Source organism: Lathyrus oleraceus, chromosome 2, assembly GCF_024323335.1.
Source record: "Lathyrus oleraceus cultivar Zhongwan6 chromosome 2, CAAS_Psat_ZW6_1.0, whole genome shotgun sequence".
NCBI lineage: Eukaryota > Viridiplantae > Streptophyta > Magnoliopsida > Fabales > Fabaceae > Lathyrus > Lathyrus oleraceus.
In genome coordinates, this window is record NC_066580.1 from 125,875,538 (window position 1) to 125,898,135 (window position 22,598).

The following is a 22,598-nucleotide window of genomic DNA, read 5'->3' on the forward strand; positions in this document are numbered from 1 at the left end:
TGCCAGACAAGATCATTACTGATAATGGATCTAACTTGAACAACAAGATGATGAAAGAGTTGTGTAGTGAGTTCAAGATTGCACATCATAATTATTCTCCTTATAGACCCAAAATGAATGGGGTTGTTGAAGCTGCTAATAAGAACATCAAGAAGATTATCCAGAAGATGGTTGTTTCGTACAAAGATTGGCATGAGATGCTGCCGTTTGCTTTGCATGGTTATTGTACAACCGTTCGCACTTCAACAGGGGCAACCCCTTTCGCTCTTGTATATGGCATGGAGGTTGTGCTCCCCATGGAGGTTGAGATCCCATCAATGAGAGTCTTGATGGAAGCGAAGTTGACTGAGGTTGAATGGGTTCAGAGTCGTTATGACCAACTGAATTTGATTGAAGAGAAGAGATTAACTTCCATGTGCCATGGTCAGTTGTATCAGCAAAGGATGAAGAAAGCCTTTGATAAGAAGGTCAAGCCTCGTGTGTTCCTAGAAGGTGATCTTGTACTCAAGAAAGTTTTGTCTTTCGCGCCCGATTCCAGGGGCAAGTGGACTCCAAACTATGAAGGTCCATATGTTGTTAAGAGAGCCTTTTTAGGCGGTGCTTTGATACTTACAACTATGGATGGGGAGGATTTCACTCGTCCTATGAATTTAGATGCAGTCAAGAAATACTTCGCCTAAAATAAAAATAGAATAGCTTGCTAAGTTGAAAACCCAAAAGGGCGGCTTAGGCAAAAATGAGCGTCTCGGTGGAATAGAATACATGCATCTTTGCGTCAGCTCGAGTCTTTCCATTGATTTATTTTCGTGGAATCCCTTCGTGTCTCCCAACAAGTTTTCCACTCGTGACCTGCTCACGCATTTTTACTCTATTTTCCCCAGAGTCTCTGTCTCCCTAGTGAGTGTGCTACTCCTATGGACTTTCGATCTCTCTGATTTTTTTTTCCTTTGTGGCCATATTTCCCCACAGGGTATTAACTTTTGCATGCATACATTTGCATCATGAGGTCTCTTAGGGACCAAAATCCGTCTCTTTGTTATTTATTTAAGCCCATTCTACCTCGTCGAGATGAATATTTTAACCTTCATATCTCCGGCTAGAATGACCTTAAATAGGGGCATCTGTAAGACCCTAATTTTGACCCTAAGATCCCTCATGGCATCATATCATTGCTCATTGCATTGCCTCAAGGATCATAGCATTTTGGTTCCTTTACCCTTGGGTTGGGACTTGTGTGAGTTGGTTTGAGACCACCAAGCATGCTTGAATTGTGTATTATTGCTTTTCTTATTTTGTTTACTAACCAAAAGCACAAAAATATGTTACTAACTTGTTTCCAATATATATCACCAATTTCAAATTTGTAAAGATCCATGGAGTCTCTCCATTTACGGACTACCATTCCATCAAATAAATTTGAACCTTTATCCAATTCTTTGCACTCTTATTTGTTTTTGTTCAACAAATATTTGCATGTTTTAATTGATAAATATCATTGTTTTAAACAAATAAAGTTTTTGTAAAACTGTTTTTAAACAAAGTGAACATTCACGATGATTGAAACGATATATGGAACGTCTTCAGTGCTCTCCCAAGGATAGTACGATTTTCAAAAGGGTAAGACATTTGTTCATATTCCTAGCATATTTGTTTTCTCTTCATCATCTTTCAGGTTGCATCCTCAGCGAGCGCAAAGAAGGTTGATACGTCACCAAATTCCCCAGGAAGTCTGAAGTTTTGGCCTGGATCTTTAAGGAGATGTGTATACCTCCATCTTCAGATCCCCGGAGAGGCTGAGTCTAGCATATGTGTTTTATCAATTATATGGTTGTCATCCCTTGAGTGGACTGGCCTAAAATCCCCTATAAATTGATAAAAATTGATATGCTATCTATTTCCGAGGAAGTTGGTCTTTCCCTCAGCATAAATGGAAATCTCCCGCAGAGTAAGTAGGAATTCCCGACATGATTGGAAATCCTCAGCAGGTTGGCTTGTAGCTTTTCCCCAGTAGGTTGACTTACAACTCGTCCCTGGTAGGGTTGCTCATAGCAGATTATCCCCAGTATGATCGCCTTCAGTCTTCCCCAGTGGAGTCGCCTGATCAGAGCTTGATATTTGTTTTCCCCTCCTTATTAGAAAGTTTCCTCCTAGCAGAACTGGTGGTGAAGATGTTATGTCCTTCCCCAGTGGAGCATTGGTTCTTTCTCCTTGGCAGAGATGTCTCTCCGGCAGATGAAAGGAAGTGTTTTATTTGTTGAAACTTTTGTTTGGTGGTTGTTCCCCACAGAGTCTCATATCTTTCCCCCTGATAAGTTCCCTAGTAGAGTTTCTTCTATGATGGATCTTATCAGTGTTGAGCTCCCCGATAGAGTTTCCTCTACATCGGATCTTTTGTCTGTTCAACAGCAAATCCCTAACGGTGACTCTATAGCTTCCCCAACGTGAGCAGTTTGTTCCTTCTCCTGGTAGTAATGATATCTCCTCAGTGATAAGAAGAGAATGCGTGGTTGATGCGTTTCTGTTTGGCGGTTGTTCCCCACAGAATTTATCATTATCCCCTGATAAGATCCCCAGTAGAGTTCTTCTATGACTGATCTTATCCACATCTCTGCATGTTCCCGAGAATTGTTGGAGGAACCCTGACAGTTGATAGCTGTGATCTTTTACTGATCTCCAGCAGCGATAGTCTTTGTCCCCGGCAGCGACTCTGCTTGATCCCCAGCGGTGATTGTTGTTTCCTGGTATTAGATTGCTCCCCACCAGATTGGATTTTCTTCTGCGGGCTTGGCCTTCTCTTTTGAGATGTTATACCGGATGTCTGTCCATTGACTCTTGGACCTGTTTGTGTTAGATATGTTTGTTTGTCAGCATTAATCATACATAAAGCACGCATATACATGCATAATTATAGCATTCAGATATTCATGTTGCATTCTTCCATATATCTTTGCTTGTTATCTCATGCTATTGGTGAAATGTTCTTCCCCAAGCAGATGTCAGTGTCTGATCTCTCCATGTAGAGTCAGCCCCATAGGCAGAAAGTGTCTATCTTTCCTTCTATATTCCCCACTGAGTTATGTCCTCGTGGATGATTATTGTTTTAGTTTCCTCCCTAAATATGTATTGGGATGGAATTACTCCCCTGAGTTATATCCTCATTGGGTTGAGCCTTGTTTCATTGTGTCTCTCTAGTTTGTTCCTAGATTGACTCCTTTCTTGTTATTTCCCCTGCAATTCCCCGTGGTTCAGGTGATCCATTAATCAGTAAACAGTAATTGTTCATTCTCTCCCCCAGCGGATGTCTTGGCCTTCTACCTAGTAACCAGTAGTTGTAAGTCCTACTTCTGTGGTGTTCTACCCAGTAACATGGTAGATGTAATCCCCTTTTGTTGGTTATCTTTATCCAATATTCGGTATTGATATTCCTTTATTTTTTTAGTATACCACCCAGTAACCGGTGATATATCTCCTGGATTTGCTTTTGTTAAGCAATTTATCCCCAGCGAGTCATCTTTCATTTACCCTTGTTTGGTAATGATTGTTTCTCCCCTTGATTGGTCATCATTATATACCCGATAATCGGTATCCCGATGTCCTTTCTTTTCAGTCGATCTATCCTTTATTAACCCAATAAACGGTTATGGATAATCTTCCATGTGAGTATGTTATCTACGTTCTGACGGTAATAGATAATATATCTCATGCGCTCTTCAGCCGAAGTCTTTTTCTTCCCCAATTGAGTAAGATTCGCATTTCCTTGTGAAGACGAATATTTGTCCTATAAGTCGAGTTTGCTTTTTCATCCCTCCCTTCGGATGATGAGTGTTTTGGATATGTTCCCAATTCATGCCTGGTTGGTCACCTATTATATGCCCAGTATCGGGTATCCCTGGTGTTCCTTCCTTCTGCTTCCTATTATGACTTTTATCCCCTGTGAAGTCATATTTTCCTGAGTTGAGATATACCTTTTTTAGGTCTTCCTCGGATGATTTGGATGATCGATATCTCTCACCTTTATACCGGTCTTAGATATTCTTTCTCCCTAAGCATGTTGTTCTCTCACCCTTATACTGGTGTGCGATCATATGTCTCCTTTTGAGTTTATTACCCGGTTACCGGTAATATCTCGCTGTTTCTTCCTCAGTTGGATCCTTCATGGATTTCCCCACCTGAGTCCGGATTTTTATCCGAGGTATCCTTCGTGGATAGTTTTCGCTGTATTGGCATATTCCCCAATACATGCATCTTTGCGTCAGCTCGAGTCTTTCCATTGATTTATTTTCGTGGAATCCCTTCGTGTCTCCCAACAAGTTTTCCACTCGTGACCTGCTCACGCATTTTTACTCTATTTTCCCCAGAGTCTCTGTCTCCCTAGTGAGTGTGCTACTCCTATGGACTTTCGATCTCTCTGATTTTTTTTTCCTTTGTGGCCATATTTCCCCACAGGGTATTAACTTTTGCATGCATACATTTGCATCATGAGGTCTCTTAGGGACCAAAATCCGTCTCTTTGTTATTTATTTAAGCCCATTCTACCTCGTCGAGATGAATATTTTAACCTTCATATCTCCGGCTAGAATGACCTTAAATAGGGGCATCTGTAAGACCCTAATTTTGACCCTAAGATCCCTCATGGCATCATATCATTGCTCATTGCATTGCCTCAAGGATCATAGCATTTTGGTTCCTTTACCCTTGGGTTGGGACTTGTGTGAGTTGGTTTGAGACCACCAAGCATGCTTGAATTGTGTATTATTGCTTTTCTTATTTTGTTTACTAACCAAAAGCACAAAAATATGTTACTAACTTGTTTCCAATATATATCACCAATTTCAAATTTGTAAAGATCCATGGAGTCTCTCCATTTACGGACTACCATTCCATCAAATAAATTTGAACCTTTATCCAATTCTTTGCACTCTTATTTGTTTTTGTTCAACAAATATTTGCATGTTTTAATTGATAAATATCATTGTTTTAAACAAATAAAGTTTTTGTAAAACTGTTTTTAAACAAAGTGAACATTCACGATGATTGAAACGATATATGGAACGTCTTCAGTGCTCTCCCAAGGATAGTACGATTTTCAAAAGGGTAAGACATTTGTTCATATTCCTAGCATATTTGTTTTCTCTTCATCATCTTTCAGGTTGCATCCTCAGCGAGCGCAAAGAAGGTTGATACGTCACCAAATTCCCCAGGAAGTCTGAAGTTTTGGCCTGGATCTTTAAGGAGATGTGTATACCTCCATCTTCAGATCCCCGGAGAGGCTGAGTCTAGCATATGTGTTTTATCAATTATATGGTTGTCATCCCTTGAGTGGACTGACCTAAAATCCCCTATAAATTGATAAAAATTGATATGCTATCTATTTCCGAGGAAGTTCGTCTTTCCCTCAGCATAAATGGAAATCTCCCGCAGAGTAAGTAGGAATTCCCGACATGATTGGAAATCCTCAGTAGGTTGGCTTGTAGCTTTTCCCCAGTAGGTTGACTTACAACTCGTCCCTGGTAGGGTTGCTCATAGCAGATTATCCCCAGTATGATCGCCTTCAGTCTTCCCCAGTGGAGTCGCCTGATCAGAGCTTGATATTTGTTTTCCCCTCCTTATTAGAAAGTTTCCTCCTAGCAGAACTGGTGGTGAAGATGTTATGTCCTTCCCCAGTGGAGCATTGGTTCTTTCTCCTTGGCAGAGATGTCTCTCCGGCAGATGAAAGGAAGTGTTTTATTTGTTGAAACTTTTGTTTGGTGGTTGTTCCCCACAGAGTCTCATATCTTTCCCCCTGATAAGTTCCCTAGTAGAGTTTCTTCTATGATGGATCTTATCAGTGTTGAGCTCCCCGATAGAGTTTCCTCTACATCGGATCTTTTGTCTGTTCAACAGCAAATCCCTAACGGTGACTCTATAGCTTCCCCAACGTGAGCAGTTTGTTCCTTCTCCTGGTAGTAATGATATCTCCTCAGTGATAAGAAGAGAATGCGTGGTTGATGCGTTTCTGTTTGGCGGTTGTTCCCCACAGAATTTATCATTATCCCCTGATAAGATCCCCAGTAGAGTTCTTCTATGACTGATATTATCCACATCTCTGCATGTTCCCGAGAATTGTTGGAGGAACCCTGACAGTTGATAGCTGTGATCTTTTACTGATCTCCAGCAGCGATAGTCTTTGTCCCCGGCAGCGACTCTGCTTGATCCCCAGCGGTGATTGTTGTTTCCTGGTATTAGATTGCTCCCCACCAGATTGGATTTTCTTCTGCGGGCTTGGCCTTCTCTTTTGAGATGTTATACCGGATGTCTGTCCATTGACTCTTGGACCTGTTTGTGTTAGATATGTTTGTTTGTCAGCATTAATCATACATAAAGCACGCATATACATGCATAATTATAGCATTCAGATATTCATGTTGCATTCTTTTCCATATATCTTTGCTTGTTATCTCATGCTATTGGTGAAATGTTCTTCCCCAAGCAGATGTCAGTGTCTGATCTCTCCATGTAGAGTCAGCCCCATAGGCAGAAAGTGTCTATCTTTCCTTCTATATTCCCCACTGAGTTATGTCCTCGTGGATGATTATTGTTTTAGTTTCCTCCCTAAATATGTATTGGGATGGAATTACTCCCCTGAGTTATATCCTCATTGGGTTGAGCCTTGTTTCATTGTGTCTCTCTAGTTTGTTCCTAGATTGACTCCTTTCTTGTTATTTCCCCTGCAATTCCCCGTGGTTCAGGTGATCCATTAATCAGTAAACAGTAATTGTTCATTCTCTCCCCCAGCGGATGTCCTGGCCTTCTACCTAGTAACCAGTAGTTGTAAGTCCTACTTCTGTGGTGTTCTACCCAGTAACATGGTAGATGTAATCCCCTTTTTGTTGGTTATCTTTATCCAATATTCGGTATTGATATTCCTTTATTTTTTTAGTATACCACCCAGTAACCGGTGATATATCTCCTGGATTTGCTTTTGTTAAGCAATTTATCCCCAGCGAGTCATCTTTCATTTACCCTTGTTTGGTAATGATTGTTTCTCCCCTTGATTGGTCATCATTATATACCCGATAATCGGTATCCCGATGTCCTTTCTTTTCGGTCGATCTATCCTTTATTAACCCAATAAACGGTTATGGATAATCTTCCATGTGAGTATGTTATCTACGTTCTGACGGTAATAGATAAGATATCTCATGCGCTCTTCAGCCGAAGTCTTTTTCTTCCCCAGTTGAGTAAGATTCGCATTTCCTTGTGAAGACGAATATTCGTCTTATAAGTCGAGTTTGCTTTTTCATCCCTCCCTTCGGATGATGAGTGTTTTGGATATGTTCCCAATTCATGCCTGGTTGGTCACCTATTATATGCCCAGTATCGGGTATCCCTGGTGTTCCTTCCTTCTGCTTCCTATTATGACTTTTATCCCCTGTGAAGTCAGATTTTCCTAAGTTGAGATATACCTTTTTTAGGTCTTCCTCGGATGATTTGGATGATCGATATCTCTCACCTTTATACTGGTCTTAGATATTCTTTCTCCCTAAGCATATTGTTCTCTCACCCTTATACTGGTGTGCGATCATATGTCTCCTTTTGAGTTTATTACCCGGTTACCGGTAATATCTCGCTGTTTCTTCCTCAGTTGGATCCTTCATGGATTTCCCCACCTGAGTCCGGATTTTTATCCGAGGTATCCTTCGTGGATAGTTTTCGCTGTATTGGCATATTCCCCAATACATGCATCTTTGCGTCAGCTCGAGTCTTTCCATTGATTTATTTTCGTGGAATCCCTTCGTGTCTCCCAACAAGTTTTCCACTCGTGACCTGCTCACGCATTTTTACTCTATTTTCCCCAGAGTCTCTGTCTCCCTAGTGAGTGTGCTACTCCTATGGACTTTCGATCTCTCTAATTTTTTTTTCCTTTGTGGCCATATTTCCCCACAGGGTATTAACTTTTGCATGCATACATTTGCATCATGAGGTCTCTTAGGGACCAAAATCCGTCTCTTTGTTATTTATTTAAGCCCATTCTACCTCGTCGAGATGAATATTTTAACCTTCATATCTCCGGCTAGAATGACCTTAAATAGGGGCATCTGTAAGACCCTAATTTTGACCCTAAGATCCCTCATGGCATCATATCATTGCTCATTGCATTGCCTCAAGGATCATAGCAACTTGGTTCCTTTACCCTTGGGTTGGGACTTGTGTGAGTTGGTTTGAGACCACCAAGCATGCTTGAATTGTGTATTATTGCTTTTCTTATTTTGTTTACTAACCAAAAGCACAAAAATATGTCACTAACTTGTTTGTTTTGAAGCTTAAGCAATCATGAGATCCAAGGCTCCTAGAAGGCTCCTATGTTCATTGAAAGGGCCAGATGAAGATGAAAGAAAACATGAAAATGGTTCCCAAAGCTCTCAATCATCATATATGTCTCCTAAGTATCTCAATTTTCCAATTTGATCAAGATAAATCAAAGGGTTTGAGGATTGTTTCCCAAGGAAACCCTAATTCAATTGTGCATTGACTGTGCCTTGCTCATGAAGCAACCTTAACCTATGATCAAATTAAATCAAGGGAATTTTTTTAATTAATCATTTTATGCATATATGAGCCTATGTTATTATCCTCAATCATTCATTCATCAAGATTTGAAGTTTGGACTTGAGAAGTTGACCAGTCAAGTCATCTGACCAAACTGAAATCCACTGAGACCTAACTTTTGATGTATTTGTCAAATGATGATTACCCCAAGAGCAAACATGTTCTTAACAACCATATGAACAACTTTCATGTTCATAAAAAATTCATTTGAAACTTGGAAGGTCATCGTTCATTTCAAAACATTATAGGTCATTTTGACTGAAACCCTAATTTTGGGTCAACTTCCCAAGGACCTAACTCACTCATTTTTTATGATTTTGAGGTGATACTAATTTAATTAGAAATCTTTAGATGTCTACTTAAATTGTTATGTTGGACAAAATTTCATAATCCTAAAATCGTTCATTTAAGTTGAAGGTTTTTCCATTTGAAGCTTTCATCATTAAAACATAAAGGCTTGAAGTTGGTCACTTTTGACAAATTTTTCAAAGGCATGTTATGTACATCAAACTTCATGACCAGTTTTCACAAATTTACAAACTCCAAATGGATTTTTGTCCAACATAGATTTTGTTCCTTATGTCAAGACCTTTCCAACCATTACTCACATTCCTATGTTTGGATTTTACATATGGGACTTTCGAAGAGAGGAACATTTATGATCAATTATGCATTTCACTTTGTAACTTGATGCACAAGTCAATGCAGCTCAGAATGCACGTCCATTCCAACTCCAAGTGACTTCAGCTTGCATTTCCAATTGGTTTTGGGCCTCACATGCGCCTGTACAGGCCCATGCATGAAGGACCCAATGATCATGCACACGAGTTTCTCCTCACCTTGCCTTGCAATTCAGCTATAAATAGGAGCCTTGCTTCATTCAATTATCAACCTGAAGGCGCCTAAAGCTCTGCTGAAATTCATACCCAACCTCCCACCAAAGGAATTTTGAATTTTCATTTCTCTTTTCAAGTTTGAATTTCAACAAAATCAGTTGATCTTCAACACTTATTCCTTAGCCTTGCACTCATACCATACCTCAAGATCAAGCTGCAAGCAAGAGTTTGGTTGGATCGTGCTCATCAAAGCTGCACTTCAAAGGTTTACATCTCAACTGTTTTGATCTGAATCTCCTTATATGATGTGATTTGCTTGTGTTTGTTTGGTTCTCTGAAGTTCTCGTGTGAGAGGCAAGCCAATGGTGGCTTTAATTTCATGAATTGATGCATTTCAGATTGAACACCTGGATTTTCCATCTCAGAGTTCTCCTTCCATAGAGATCTTGACAGAAATCCAAGGTTACAGGGGTGATGTACATAACCCCATCTTTAATTTGGTATAAGGCACGTGTAGTTTGGTTGAGGTTGCAAAACCTGCAACTGGTGGCCGGTTTCTGTTTGCTCACCGGAGAAGACGGTGGTTTCCACCACCGTCCCCACGTGGAACTCCCTTGGCCCTTGGATTTGATTCCTATTATCTAATCTCAGCCTTTGTTATATTGACTTTTTTAAATCCATTTTGTTTCGTGCTTGACTCATGTACATGATGCGCGCGAGCTTCTGATCCGTTGATGTTGTCCACGTCAATTAATGAGATGGATCGTGCGCTTCCTGATTTTTCTATTTTATTTTCTTTTATTCCATTTATTTTCAAAAATTCATAACTCTTTTATCTGGAATCACAAAAATATGAGACCAATTGCAAAAAAAATCTTTTTAAATCTAGTTTCAAAATCTGATTTTTAATTATTTTTGTGATTCCATTTAATATTTTTTTTGAATTATTTTTTTTTAATTGTTTTTAATTCATTTTAAATACTTTTTGATATTCAAAAATTCCAAAAATATTTTCTTAACATCTTTGGATCATGATAAGTCTATGAAAATATTCTCATCAATTTCTTAATTGGTTTGCGATTTATTTGAGATTTTAATCCATTTGTGTTATATTTTAATGCTTTTAATTGATTTTAAAATAGTTTCTGTTTTCAAAAAATGTTGAGAAAATTAGTCAAACTTTGTTTGACCATGTTAGACTTATGATGATTCAATTGGACTTATCCAAGTTGATTTGAATTGAATTTGAAGTTTGACCATGCTTTATTCATTTTATTTTATGTATTATTTTAATTCCAAAAAATACCAAAAATATGTTTGACCTTTCTTGACTCCTAATCTTCATTTCACTTCTGTTTACCATTGATTGATGTTAATTTCATTTACATTTGATCATTGTGTTTTGATTATGTCATTTGGATTCTCATTTTGTCCATTTCATTTTCTTCTTCATCTTCTTCTTTTTCTTTTGACCAATGAGTTAATGATTTATGGTTAGCCTTGACATATGAGAGGCTTAACCTTCTTTGATCCAAATCAAATTCAACTTGATCAAAGATCAAGTGAATTGCTTTGTGTCCAAGATAGGTTGCTTCTTGGTCAAGCAAAAAATCTAAAATCCGTACAAGGTCATTCTTCTTTTCTTTTGGCATGGTGTCGCAACCTGAAAAATACAGTGCGCAAAAAAAACAACCGGCGAAAGAAAAAGACAGAAGAGTCGCCACCGTGCGTTATTCATCCCAAAGGAGGGAAAGGAAACGCTCGAAGTAAACCTGAAAAAGGAAAGGACAAGACGGGGTCTCGCAACCAAATCTTGGGTTCGGGAGTCGGTTATGCGAAGGGAAGGTATTAGCACCCCTACGCATCCGTAGTACTCTACGGGATCCACTTGTGTAGTTTTCGTCTAAAGGGTGTGAGTTTATCTTGTGCTGTTTACCAAAAAAAAAGGTTAAATGAAAATGACTCGCGCGGATGTCGCATCCACTGCATACGTATCTCATCTGAATATGAGAATCAGAGTCTTCATAGCTCGGCTGACCTATGGGTTGGGGGATGTGTGCTCGCTAAGACATCGCGTCTTATGCCTACGTATCTCATCTGTAATGAGAATCAGAGCAAGCCGTAGTTCGGCTAACTACGGGGTTGTGGATTGGGTTTTGGACGAACGACGTCACTACGCAATCTACCGGATGCTCGACCTTTGGAGACTTACTCGCCTGTAGTAGAAGGAGTAAACGTGTGTTATGGAGAAGAAAAATCAATGAAGGGTTTGTTTGCATTGTAGGAACGCGCATGCAAAAGGGTAATGAGGATAAGACCTCATAGCTCTTAACCCTGGACAAAGGAACCTGCATAAAGTAAACACAAAAACATTGCCTCCTATCGAGGTCTTCCAGCTAGGAAAGCAGTAAAATGCGGGAAAAATGTAAAAGTACCACGCGGATAAAGATCCGAAGTAACAGCAATTAGAGGAATGGGAAACTCTGAGATCCTTCCAAGCTAACATCATCAAAGAAAGTGGGTCAGTACAGGTAATCGGAATGAACCTCCAGGGGTTATCCCACAAATAAAGTGGGAAACCACGCAAGTTATCCCTGCAAAAGTCATGTGAGCCCTCACAAAAACTCAACAAAAGGGTTAGTGAAACACCATAAGCATTTTTTTCATGGATAACAGTATGGTTTCAGAAACCTCAAACCCTGTGGCATACACTTCAGAAATCATGTGATTAAACATTCAAGGCATAGGTTTCACCCATTCATAATACATCACACATTTAGAACATTCAAATTGAAGGCGTAAAATAATGGGAATAGAGCAAACCTGATTGGAGAGCTTGATTGAAATTGAGTTGCACCCGTGAGGCCCTTCAGGGTTTGGAGGCTGCTCTGAGTTTTCTGTCAGGTTTCTCTTCAGGTTTTGTCCAGGGTTTTGTTCCAAGGAAACCTCAGAGTATTTTGCTTCTCTTCCTTTTTCTCAAGTGAAGCCTTGGTATTTGTAGACTGAATTTCATGGTTTTGTGGGCTCAAATGAGAGAGACCCAAGTCCAAAATTTTTTATTATATTTTATTTATTTTTTTATTATTATTTTTATTTATTTATTTTTTTTGTAATTTTTTTTTTCGAATCTAATTCTGATTGACATGATGAAATGCAATATGAAATGCTAAATGAATGCATGAATGAGGAGGGCAAATTTTGGGGTGTTACAGCTGCCCCTATTCAATCATCAGCTAAACCGAGTAGGATGAAAGCGAACAGCTTATCAGACAAACGGGGTGAGCTGTGATTGAATACCAAAGACAGACCGAAAGTTTGCGCTCGGAGAACACCATAAAAACGCGGAAATACACCGTGCTGTTTATTTTTCTTCCGATCCTCTGGCTTAATCTGGAGTTTCGATCCTCTGGCTGAACCTATACTCAATTTAGTCCTCTGGTTGGATATTAATTTTATTCCTCGGGCTGGATACGATTTTGATCTTCTGGCTAGATCTTCTTCGATCTTCTGGCTAGATCTTCTTCGTTTCGATTCTCTGGCTGAATCTATTTCCTTTGATTCTCTGGCTGGATCTACTTCGATCTTCTGGCTAGATCTGAATTGTTGCGATTTTCGATCTTCTGGCTAGATCTTCTTTGTTTTGATTCTCTGGATGAATCTACTTCGATCTTCTGGCTAGATCTGGATTGTTTTGATGATAAATTCCCGTCATTAGGATCCCGCATCTGAGGCATGCGCTGGTTGACCCTCTTTTGAAATCTACACACAATCTTCATATTAGATATGCAGCTTCGAGAATATTCCACTTTTGGGCTTCGTACATATTCTTCGGGCTAGAACATGTTGTAACGACTCCTCAATTAGACTTGGGCTTGCTGGGGAAATAAAGCTTGTAGGCGACTTCACTGGGGAATCTTCAAATTGAGCCTTAGGCTGGCTTACTGGAACACGATTCTCAGGCTGAATCTTCGAAATGACCCTCAGGCTGGATCACTGGAACACGATTCTCAGGCTGAATCTTTGAAATGACCCTCAGGCTGGATCACTGGAACACGATTCTCAAGCTGAATCTTCGAAATGGACCCTCAGGCTGGATCACTGGAACACGATTCTCAGGCTGAATCTTCAAAATGACCCTCAGGCTGGATCACTGGAAAACGATTCTGAGGCTGAATCTTCAAAATGAACCCTCAGGCTGGATCACTGGAAAACGATTCTCAGGCTGAATCTTCAAAACGACCCTCAGGCTGGATCACTCACGCTTGATCCTCTGGCTGGATCTCATGACCTTGGTTGTAAAGTAATTCTTCAGTCTGCTTGGAAGAACCTGTTTATCAGCTTATGTGTATGCTTGATATGATATGCATGCAAATGCAAATGTTATGCATGGTGTAAAAAGAAATCTACTTGGGGAAGCAAACTCCGGTAGGGAACAGATCGCTGTATCAATCCTTGAATGCTCTGTGGGGAATGATCCGTCTGCCAAGACCAATGAGCCACCAAAAATAAATTGGCTGCTTGAAAAGTTGACCTTGCGGGGGGAGTATCAACTATGGAAACTTTGTTCGGCGAGGCTCTGTGAGGAGAGTCTGTGGGGAAAACACTTCTTGGGGAAATGTCGTAGGAAACGACCTTTGCTGGGGATATGAACTTGCTAATCGTCCTCAAGCTGGGGATTAACAAATCTGTTAAAAATAATCTGCTGGGGAATGAGATGAACACTGGGAACGCCACCCTCTCATCTGTTGGTTATGCAACCACTCCGCTGTTGCTAGGAAGATACAGTCTGACACTGTCAACTCCACTAGGGATATATAGTCTGGATACTGTCAACTCTGTTGGGGAACATGCTCTGCTGAGGAGAGACTTTGTCAACCGCTTAGGGATGAGGATTCATGACTTGGCATCCGGTTCCTGTGACCTGCAACCAAAAATACACGTATGCCTCGGGGGAATTACTCGGTTTGAATTCACCGTTCGGGATTAAGCACATTCAAAGCAATTTTAAATGTTTTCCTGTGCAAATCATCTGCAAAAGCCACCATTATGTTCATATGCAATATGTTTTATCAAAAATTCGGACATTTTTGCAAACAAACTGATAAATGAAAAATAAAGAGGCTTTTTAACTGAATTATTCGACTCTTAATGGGGAGAAAATTTGTGCCAGGAATAGGCGAGGGTATCAAGAAGCTGATCCCTGAAAAGAGGTGATCGCTATAAAAAGAGAACTATCCTAATGACAACGGGGATACGGGGTCCCACTGAGTTTCGACTCTGCTATGACTCGTATGTCCTCAAGACGCTCTGCTCATCTTGCTTTCTGAAGTGGATGATTAGTCGATCTTTAACCTTCGAAGATTGCCGGATTGAATGAAACGGTGATATAACACTGATGAACTCAGATCACAGTCATTCGCTTATTCCCTAACTTTTGCCTGGATCGTCCCCTTTTCGGGTTTTCAATCCATCGGGATACCCATTTTTGCCTGAGCCGCCCTTTTGGGTTTTCGACTCACCGGGTGTACTCTTTTTTTATATCCCTAATTTTTGCCCGAACCTCTTTATTCTCTTTTTTTTGGTTCGTCGGGATGTCCTTTTTTTGCCTGGACTATTCTTTTTATCGTCCAGCGGGTCTATTTTATGCGAAGTATTTTTTTTTTGCTTCTGAGTTAATAGGGGACGGGAATCCTTCGCCATCCATGGTTGTTAGCATCAAAGCTCCGTCAGAGAAAAACTCTTTTAACCACGTACGGACCCTCATAGTTCGGTGTCCATTTGCCCCTGTGATCTGTGTTGGGAGGAAGAAATATTTTGAGTACCAATTCACCGACTTGATACCCCCGAGGGCGCACTTTCTGACCAAATGCTTTCTTCATTCGTCTCTGACCGAGATACGTCAATTTTGGGTACGTAGTTCCAGCATAGCACCATTTCCCGTTGGTTTGATTGATGACCAAAGCTGAATCCCCATATACATCCAGGGTTTTAATCTGTATATTGACGGCTTCCTCAAGTCTTAGGATACAAGCTTCGTACTCGGCTTCATTGTTGGTGCAGGGAAAAGTTATTCTGGCACCAAATGGCATATGAACCCCCTTCCGGTGTGATCAACATTATACCAACTCCGCGACCATTGACGTGGACCGCCCCATCAAACATCATAACCCATTTGGATTCAGGGTCAGGCCCCTCCTCCGGGAGTGGTTCCTCTCAATCTTTCGATTTGAGAAACATGATGTCCTCATCAGGAAAGTCAAACCTCATAGGTTGGTAATCATCAATCGGTTGCTCTGCAAGATAGTCTGACAAGACACTTCCCTTGATGGCTTTTTGTGAAGTGTATTGGATGTCATACTCTGTCAGTATCATTTGTCACCTAGTAACCTTTCCGGTAAGTGATGGCTTTTCAAAAATATACTTGACTGGATCCATTTTTGATATCAATAGAGTCGTGTGAGTCAACATAACCTGTCTTAGTCGGCGAGCAGCCCATGCCAAAGCGCGGCAAGTTTTCTCGAGCAATGAGTATCTTTGTTCACACTCGGTAAACTTTTGCTAAGGTAGTATATTGCATGCTCTTTTCGACCTGACTCGTCATGCTGACCGAGCACACAACCCATTGACCTTTCTAACACAGTCAAGTACATGATCAACGGTTTTTCCTCTCGGCCTGTAGACTGGCCCCGATCTTGATCTCTTTCTTGTCGTCTTCGGTACCAACGTTGATGATCTCAACCACCTCCTGATAAGGTGTAATAGCTCGGTCCTCCTGTTTCAACAATTTGGCTAACCCTTCAGGCAATTCACAATCTTCCTCAGCCCCTTCTTCGGCTTGATAGATAGGATTGTCGAAGTCATACTTGGCCATAGCAGTGTCGTTAGCAGTGAGATCCGAGTGGTCGGCTCTGCATGATGGAGGATCATGCTTTACCTTAGAATGAGAGATTTTTTTTTGAAAGAAAGGAAAAACGAAAAAAGAAACATTGCCATTTTTTTTGTAAAAAGTAAAAAAAACTGAAAGAAAGAGAACACAAAATTGTTTGCAAAAGCCGTCCTTTATTGATGATAAAAATAATTGCGAAACGTAACTAAATGGATGGCCCTACAAATGAGCCGTGACACCTTGGGCAAAGTGTAAGACTTTATTATGCATGTAATAAAGGAAAACAATAAAAATCACTCTTTCAGCAGAGTAACCCGGACGGTTTTTTCAGACGACCAATTGTCGAGCTTTTCTCCCGGGACACACGGGCGAATCCAACTATCTAAGTCACAGTCGCTGTCAGCCTTGTCTTCATCTGCAGCATTGACGATGTGGGGAGAAACCAAACCCCCGCTGGAGAGAGTACCGGTTTCATTCTTCTGAGATCCCGGAGCATACCCTAATCCAAACTTGTCTTCTTTGATGACTGGCTCCACAAATTTGCCCCAGCCTTGGGCATTACCAGCTTTAACCACTTCGACAGCTTGCTTGTATGAAGAGATAGAAGTCCCGACCTTCTCAAACTCAGGTGAAAAGACAGCTTCGGGCGCGACCTCATTGATGTTTGTAGTTTTGAAGCCCTAACACAGCATCTCATGCATCTCGCCATCCATCTCTACATACTCAAATGTAGACAGGTGGCTAACAAAAATATCCTCTTCACCACATACAGTGACGATATGACCTTCTAGTTCATATTTGAGCTTCTGGTGGAGGGTAGAAGTAACAGCACCGGCAGCATGAATCCAAGGCCGACCTAGCAGACAGCTGTAGGCAGGCTGGATATCCATCACATAAAAGGTGCTCTTAAACACCTGCGGTCCAATCTTAATTGGAAACTCAACTTCGCCTAAGACAGCTCTCTTAGAGCCATCAAAAGCCCTCACAACTAAGTTACTTGGCCTCAGGATGATGCCATCGCAATCCAACTTCATTAAGGCTTTCTTTGGAAGAACATTCAGAGAAGAGCCTGTATCAACCAAAACATGGGAAAGCACCACCCATTTGCACTCCATTGTGATATGCAAGGCTTTGTTGTGATTCCTGCCCTCAGGTGTCAGGTCATTATCGGTGAAACCTAGCCCCCGGCTAGCGTTTACATTGGAAACTACCGACTCCAGCTGGTTAACAGTTATCTCCGGTGGAACATAGGCCATATTCAGTACTTTCAACAAGGCTGCTCTGTGCGCCTTAGAGCACAGCAATAGTGAGAGAATGGAGATCTTTGAGGGTGTCTGATTTAGCTGGTCGACTACCTTGTAGTCACTTTTCTTGATAATCCTCATAAACTCATCCACTTTCTTCTCGAATGCGGTCTTAGGAGGATCTTCCTCAGTAGTAACCTCTTCGGTGGATACCTGTTTCCCTTTAGCCTTGGCAGCTGCCTCGGCTTCAGTATTCGCGCGTAATATTGATGGTGCAAATAGGCGTCCACTACGAGTGAAGCCACCAACCCCTCCAACATTGTCTACAGCGGAGCTACCAATGTCAATGTCTTCTTCGTTAACTTTCTGCCCCTGGCAGTAGATATCAGCCCCATAGTGCCACGGGATAGCACTGTCTTTCTCATACGGAACAGGTCCTAGTACCGTGATGGTGATTGGACCAACCAAAGTCAGTTGAGGGCTGTCAGAGTAAATTGCGACTGGTGCTGAACTTTCGATGTTCACCGCTGCTGGTTCTGTACTTTCTGGGAAATATATTGTTGTCGAAGCGAGTCTCTCGGGAACATATATTTCTTCAGGAGTGAAATAAAACGTCACCGTCAATACATCGTTCTTCACCGGACGGGCCTGATCGAACTGAAGACAACCTTCATCTATCAGCTGCTGAATACCCCTTCTCAAACTGTCACATCCGTTTTTGGCAGCTTGACAATTTCTGCACTCTTCCCCACAGCCCGAGAAAATCTGTCCTTTCAGAAGTCGGTCTTTAACCACCGATAGCGAAGTCTTCACCTTAGTCACATCAGAAACCAAATTCAAAGTTTCCTCACTATCAACAGCATTAATCCTCTGCCCGCCGTGAGCCGGCATCGGGTTCTGGATAACATTAGGCACCGGAGCAAAATTGATAGCCTGGGCATCTCTCAAATCTTGTACCTTTAACTGGAGAGCCTTGCAATTATCTGTAGTATGGCCAGGTGCGTTGGAGTGAAAAGCACATATGGCGTTGACATCATAACCTCTAGGCAAATTATTGGGATCGATTGGTGGGGCCAGAGTTCTCAATGTAACTAGATTCATGTCAATCAGCTTGGGAAGTAATACTGAATAAGGCATTGGGATTGGCTCGATGACCCGGTCCGTCTGCCTTGGACGTTGTTGATAGTGTCTCTGCTGACCCGGATTACCTCCTTGTTGTTGATTGTTGTACCTGGGTTGTTGTTGCGGATGATATTGCGGTTGAGGAACAGGTGTTGGAATAGTGACTGCGGCCACTTGATCTTGATAATAATTAGGGCGTCTTTTACTCCTGCCTCTGCCGGCATACACAACGCTTGCCTCGCCTTCTTTTCTTTGCTGACCGTTACCAGCAAACGGTCTCTTGGGACCTGATGGGTTGGAAACACTATTGTCTTGAATTCGGCCCATCTTCAACAGACTCTCGATTCTTTCTCCAGCAATTACTATCTCTGCAAAGCTGATTGACGGGCAAGCAGCCAATCTCTCAATATAATTGCCTTGAAGAGTGTTCATGAACATGTCCGCCATCTCCCTTTCAGACATAGGGGGTTGGACGAACGCAGCAATCTGTCTCCAACATTGAGCATATTCTCTAAAGGTCTCCTTGGCAGTCTGGGACATACCTTGCAACAAGGTCCGATTTGGAGCCATGTCCAAGTTGTATTGATATTGCTTGACAAAAGCCTCTGCCAAGTCTTTCCAGCTCTTGATGGTAGTACGAGACAAATGAGAATACCATTCACGAGAAGCTCCAGTTAGACTGTCTTCAAAATAGTACATCCACAGCTTTTCATCTTCCGTGTGAGCTCCCAACCTTCCCAAATAAGATTGGAGATGAGTGCGTGGGCAAGAAGCCCCGTTGTATTTCTCAAAAGTAGGGGGTTTGAACTTGTGAGGAATCCTTACTCCCTGAACCAGACCAAGATTTGTGACATCAAAGCCTAAGGAATTTTGAGACTCCAAAGATTTGAGCTTCTCAGCAAGCTCATCCATACGGCGAGTGGTCTCGAGGGCCTCGTCGTGCAAAGAAAATTGATCATACTGATAATCTTCAGTAACGGCGTGCCCGTTAATCCGAATTCCTTGATTCACATTGTACCTTCCGCCAATACCATTTCCAACATTCCCTGTGTTGCCAACATTACCCGGGTTTCCATCAGCATTTGCGTTACCCGCGTTACCAGTGTTCACAGGGTTATCAGCGTTCCCAGGGTTACCAGGGTTTCCCTCAGCATTTAGTATCTCCACCTCAGGCCTCGGTTGCCCAACCAATTCCCTCAGCTTTTCTTGACCTGCTGCCATACCAGTCATCAATGTCATGAACTGATCCATCCTTTCACGCATATCAGCCAGCTCTTTCTGTACTTGGTCCATCACTAGTCGTGGACGGTTTTCCTTTGTCGGGTATCTGTGAACTCGCTTGGGACCAATAACTGCCTGATACAGGGAACAAACATTAGACACTGCGGTGACACCTGCAAAACAGACAAGGGTTAATATGCATGGTATGCGATGCACTGCTGGTTCAGTTTTAAGGCACCCCCGTTTTGAAAGGGAATACCCTGCAAATGAATAAGCATGAGATGTTGGATGCAAATATGCAGATGATGTTATGCAATGCAAAGGCATGTCAATCAGAATTGATGGATCCGCTTGAACATCTGTCAGGTTGCACTTCCTGGAGAGAAATTCACTGAGGAATATAATACAAGACCAAAACTCTGCTCCAGAAAACCGGGTTGGTTGGAGGTTAAGGTTTCCTGAATTTAGCCCACCCCTCACTGGTAGGTTCTAAGAACAGAAGTTCGTCAGCTTCAGCCCTTCAGTCGCGAATAGTACGTTTACCACTGAAGGTTTGGCATTATTACGGGATAAAAGACCTCCACTGACTCCCCTCAACAGGACATCCTAAAGCAAGTTCCCAGTCTCGGGGTCCTCGGATTGATCAGCGAGAATGCGCCCACCAGAGCTAACATAATCACGTCTCGGAGGAGAGGCCTCGACTGAGTTCTCGGGAAATGGTCACCAGAGTCGACGATTTCTAAAGGAACACCATGTCGTTACGGAACATCCGTAGGACATAATATATCCAAAAGAAACCTCGTCTGGGTGTGGTTCTTCACGAACGACTTAACATAGCAACATGCCACGCAAGCCTCATGATCATCCACTCTAAAACCTGTGTGTACACTCAAGCCTGGGTAATGGGCTTATCTCTCATAGAACATCCCATCCCAACAAACAAACAAACAGATCCAATAGATACAACAGATGCATGCAAGCAGGTAAGCAAATAAATGTACAAAAGCATGAACACCCAATAAATAAGAAATCACACAAGCTAGGAGGGACTCGCTTAGGGAAGATGGACCAGCAAGAGGTCAACTTCTTAGTCCCCAGCAGAGTCGCCAGCTGTCGCAACCTGAAAAATACAGTGCGCAAAAAAAACAACCGGTGAAAGAAAAAGACAAAAGAGTCGCCACCGTGCGTTATTCATCCCAAAGGAGGGAAAGGAAACGCTCGAAGTAAACCTGAAAAAGGAAAGGACAAGATAGGGTCTCGCAACCAAATCTTGGGTTCGGGAGTCGGTTATGCGAAGGGAAGGTATTAGCACCCCTACGCATCCGTAGTACTCTACGGGATCCACTTTTGTAGTTTTCGTCTAAAGGGTGTGAGTTTATCTTGTGCTGTTTACCAAAAAAAAAAGGGTTAAATGAAAATGACTCGCGCGGATGTCGCATCCACTGCATACGTATCTCATCTGAATATGAGAATCAGAGTCTTCGTAGCTCGGCTGACCTATGGGTTGGGGGATGTGTGCTCGCTAAGACATCGCGTCTTATGCCTACGTATCTCATCTGGAATGAGAATCAGAGCAAGCCGTAGTTCGGCTAACTACGGGGTTGTGGATTGGGTTTTGGACGAACGACGTCACTACGCAATCTACCGGATGCTCGACCTTTGGAGACTTACTCGCCTGTAGTAGAAGGAGTAAACGTGTGTTATGGAGAAGAAAAATCAATGAAAGGTTTGTTTGCATTGTAGGAACGCGCATGCAAAAGGGTAATGAGGATAAGACCTCATAGCTCTTAACCCTGGACAAAGGAACCTGCATAAAGTAAACACAAAAACATTGCCTCCTATCGAGGTCTTCCAGCTAGGAAAGCAGTAAAATGCGGGAAAAATGTAAAAGTACCACGCGGATAAAGATCCGAAGTAACAGCAATTAGAGGAATGGGAAACCCTGAGATCCTTCCAAGCTAACATCATCAAAGAAAGTGGGTCAGTACAGGTAATCGGAATGAACCTCCAGGGGTTATCCCACAAATAAAGTGGGAAACCACGCAAGTTATCCCTGCAAAAGTCATGTGAGCCCTCACAAAAACTCAACAAAAGGGTTAGTGAAACACCATAAGCATTTTTTTCATGGATAACAGTATGGTTTCAGAAACCTCAAACCCTGTGGCATACACTTCAGAAATCATGTGATTAAACATTCAAGGCATAGGTTTCACCCATTCATAATACATCACACATTTAGAACATTCAAATTGAAGGCGTAAAATAATGGGAATAGGGCAAACCTGATTGGAGAGCTTGATTGAAATTGAGTTGCACCCGTGAGGCCCTTCAGGGTTTGGAGGCTGCTCTGAGTTCTCTATCAGGTTTCTCTTCAGGTTTTGTCCAGGGTTTTGTTCCAAGGAAACCTCAGAGTATTTTGCTTCTCTTCCTTTTTCTCAAGTGAAGCCTTGGTATTTATAGACTGAATTTCATGGTTTTGTGGGCTCAAATGAGAGAGACCCAAGTCCAAAATTTTTTATTATATTTTATTTATTTTTTTATTATTATTTTTATTTATTTATTTTTTTTGTAAATTTTTTTTTTTCGGATCTAATTCTGATTGACATGATGAAATGCAATATGAAATGCTAAATGAATGCATGAATGAGGAGGGCAAATTTTGGGGTGTTACACATGGCAAGTTGTAGGAGCCGGGCTTAC